The sequence below is a fragment of the Ictidomys tridecemlineatus genome, chromosome 6 (assembly GCF_052094955.1).
Source record: "Ictidomys tridecemlineatus isolate mIctTri1 chromosome 6, mIctTri1.hap1, whole genome shotgun sequence".
NCBI lineage: Eukaryota > Metazoa > Chordata > Mammalia > Rodentia > Sciuridae > Ictidomys > Ictidomys tridecemlineatus.
In genome coordinates this window covers 168044244-168048481 of record NC_135482.1, presented here as the reverse complement: position 1 = coordinate 168048481, position 4238 = coordinate 168044244, and the positions used below count along the sequence as shown (strand labels likewise).

The window sequence follows — 4238 nt, the reverse complement described above, 5'->3', positions numbered from 1 at the left end:
TCAGGTCAGAAACTATGAAAGTGCTGGAAGATAAGAGGATCAACACTCTGTCACATTGGTATTGGTATTGACTTCCTTAAAAGATTCCCAAAGTGCAAGAAATAAAACCAAGAATCAATAAATGGGATACTATCAAATTAAAAAGCTTCTGCACAGCGAAATAAATAAAAGCATGAAAATAGAACCATGGAATGAAGAAAGTCTTTGCTAGCTACCCTTCTGACAGGGGATTAATATCCAGAATATATAAATAACTAAAACATTTCACTACCAAAACACATACACATGCACACACACACACACACACACACACACACACACACACATACACATACACACACACACACACAAAGAAAAAAAACAGAGCTGGGCCGGGGGAACTCCCTAATAACCCAACTGATAAATGGGCAAAAGATCTAAATAAGTAATTTTCAGAAGAAAATATACAAATGGCTAGCAAACATGAAAAAAAAACAGACACTGTTAGCAATCAGGAGATGCAACTCAACAATGCATTGAGGTTTCATTTTACTCTACTTAGAATGGCAATCTTCAATAATACAAGTAACAATATTTGCTGCCGGGAATGTGAAAAAATACTATAGTTATACATAGTTGGTGGGATTATAAATCAGTTAAACCACTTTGGAAAGGAGATGGAGATTCCTCAAGAACCTAGGAATGGAATCACCACATGACCCAGATACCTCACTCCTTGGTTAACGACCCAAAAATCTGAAATCAGCATCCTATAATGATACTGGCACATCAATGATCATAACAGTGCAATTCACACAATAGCCAAGTTATACAACCAGTCCAGGTACCAGTCAAAAGATGAATGAATAAAGAGAATATGGCACATACACACAGTGGTGTTTTACTCAGCCATAGAGAAGTATGAAATTATGTCATTTGCTGGTAAATTAATGAAATTGGAAAACACCATGCTAAGTGAAATAAGGCAGACTCCGAAAGTCAAAGGAGGATGTTTCCTCTCATATGTGGAAGCTACAGACAAAGAAAATGACAAAAAAAGGAGTATTAAAAAAAAGCAGGTGGTAGGTGTGGGGAATCTCCTGATAATAGAAGGAAGACCAGTAAAGTAGGGTAGAGGCAGGAGACTGAGAGGGAATGAGGAGGACATGGTATGAGAAGTACTGGGGAATGAGACTCTATCAAATTATTCTACATATATGCATGAATATATCACAATTAACAATATATATGTCTATATATAATTACAATTTGTATATATAAAATAACATATATACTAATTAAATTAATAGCAAAATAAAGCAGATGAGTAGATTAGAAGAAGCAGATGAGGGAGGGAAGAGCCGAGGGTAAGGGAAGGTACTGGATAATGAGATTGATCAAATTATATTATGTATACAAATGAATATGGTACAATGAATCCCAGTATTATGTACAATTAGAATACACTGACAACAGTAAAATAAAAATCAATCAAGAAATAAAATAAATATAAGTTTTCCAGTTTCAATGGAGAGTAAGTCAGGTGAGTTTCTCATTTTGCAAATTAATCATAAACATATTGTTTACAACTCTATGTGAATGAACAATTATCTCAAACTAAAAGTTTTATGTAAAAATCATAGAATAACAACACAAGGAGTTTTGTAGGATAATTATTCATTCTATTTCTCTTGTTCCAAGAAAGCTTTATGTAGACCAGCAATTTCCTTCTCCTCTTCTTGAATCTCATTCCCTTAATATAATGCAAATAAATAAGAGTGCTGTTTATATGATATGGTTTATTGATGATAAGTTAAAGGAGAAAATCATGGAATATATATGGAGCCCCCAGCATCAAATATCTTTATCAATTGCTCTATTTTTAAGAATTCAATTAAATATTTATTGAACAAATGCAGAATAAATGAATTTAGTGGTATTTTGTCCTAAAGATGCAATAAACAAATTATTTGGATGGCAGTCACCTAAAGAATAAAGACTTGGCCAGGAGCAGTGGCACACACCTGTAATCTCAGTGGTTTGGGAGGCTGAGGCAGGAGGATCCAGAGTTCAAAGCCAGTCTCAGTAAAAGCAAGGAACTAAGCCACTCAGTGAGACTCTTATCTCTAAGTAAAAAAATAAAATAAAACAACAGGGCTGGGGATGTGGCTCAGTGGTCAAATGCCAGAGTTCAATCCCTGGCCCCTCCAGCGCCCCCCCAACCCCCTCCCAAAAAAAGAAAGAAGGAAGACTTGTTCAGTACTTCTTTGAAAGGCAGAACTTGAACCATGGGACAAATATAAGCAACCAATTGGATGCAGGAGAGTTGTACCAAGTATATCACTTGTAATTGCTTTCTTACTCACACAAGGCATTGTACACTTAAACTTCCCCTTCTTCTAAAAGAAAATGTACCAACTTAGTATTTATGATCATCGCATTGGCAAGGAGAACCCGCCATTGCCAGCAATGAATGTACTCACTATATTAAAAACAAACAAACAAACAAACAAACAAACAAAAAACCCTAAAGCGAATAAACTCGTTTACTCAGAAAATGGTCTATTTGCTCCTTAGCTATATTTCTATATCTGTTTGTGATTCTCCAGAGGCAAGGAGAAAAGAGTATATTTTCTCCAAAGAAGGTGGATCATAACCCCAGCACTTCAGGATCTGTCCTGAGCACAGTCCTGTCCATGTGCATTGCTGTGGCTATTAACCACTGGTGCAGGTGGGGGTGTGTCGGTGGGGAAGATAGCCCACAGCATTGCTGTACACCAAGCAGTGGAGCTTGAGTTACGAATGTACAAGAAATATAAACTAACCTCAGAATGTTGATGGGCTCCAATCAAATTGTTAAATATTACAAGATGAGAATTGTTTTAGCAACTATTTAGCATAATATTTAAGGACAAAATATATATGACATTTTAATATAATATATGTAGGTCATTACATACTCAGGAATGTTGAAGTGCTTATAATCCATCCAGTAAATTGAAAATGAAAATTATAAATTTCTGTATTTGTCTTTGTACAGGATTCCGAAGTGGATGCTGAAATCAGAGTGGTACATCAATTTTCAAGGAAAGCCTCATCATCATCGGTCAGTCTGGCTAACTGCTGTATATTGGGGATTGGTGGAACTGGGCCAGGCTCTGATAAGGAAATAAACCTGTTAAAGGAAACATCCAGCGACCCTGCAACTGGCTTTCTGGGCAGAGCCATTCTCGTCAGCTTGCCATCCTTGTACCAATGTACCTTCACAGCCTCTTCTACAGGAAGCCCAACAGGCTGCAAAATCATGAGCAATTATTGAAATGTATGCTTGAGAGACCAGGGTGAAGGCACTTCTTGTTGCATCTCTAAATGCTCACATAATTGGCTGGACATCTTGGACACCCTGGTGGGCACTAATAGTAATACAGATCCCAAGGAAATCTCACAGCCAGATTCTCTGTTCCACTGACCAAATTACCCCAAATTCAGAATTTGCAGTTTTTATAGCCTGTGGCATCCTTTTTCCAAGATATCTTGCATTATTCATGTCATTGTGGAGCAAATATAAAGCAAGAAGCTGACCATACCTTGGGAATGTAGCAATTCCAACAGGAGCCTCAAGCTGCAATTCTAACAGGAGCCTCGAGCTCCTGGTTCTCACACTGATCTGGCAACTTTTTGAAACTGAAGGCATCTCTGCCATCATTGCTACTGGCATCTTCCAGGGCGGGCAGTCTTTCAGCCCCATCTTCTGACTGTCAGACCTCTGACTGTCCCTATAGGCACCTTGCTGCGTTGGATAACCCATTATTTGTTCTTTAAAGGAATTAGTGACTGTTCAACTAATGAAGTAAAAGGAACCAGATCAGTGTTAGTAATGTTATAGCCTCAGGGTTTCTTCACCACTATGGTTCAAGTTCTCCTAATCCCTCACCAGCACCAGACATTTAAGAGTTCAATAGCATAGCATGTGCCAAGGTCACTCAGAGACACTGCTAACATGGTTGTCATGGTCTGCTTAATGAAGGTGCTGTATAAAACGGGAAAGACAGGAGGGCTGTTTTGTTCAGTGCCCCTGTGTATGTGCCCATGACAATCTGCTTTACTAAGATTATTATTCTATGGCTGTTTTTCTTTGGGTCTCTGGCTTGAGAGACCAGTGCCTAAGAAAGTGAAGAGGAGTGTTAAGAGGCTACCGAGGCCCTGTAAAATGCAGCCTGAGATGCTGCTGGAACCCGGAGGAGGAGGCTGGTGATAAC

At 38.3% G+C, this 4238-nt stretch overlaps 1 pseudogene; it reads right to left on the bottom strand.

Annotated features, from left to right (window-relative positions):
* Positions 1-3054: 3054 nt before the first annotated feature.
* Positions 3055-3697, bottom strand: LOC101975643 (COP9 signalosome complex subunit 8 pseudogene; annotated as a pseudogene).
* Between the last annotated feature and the right edge of the window lie 541 nt (positions 3698-4238).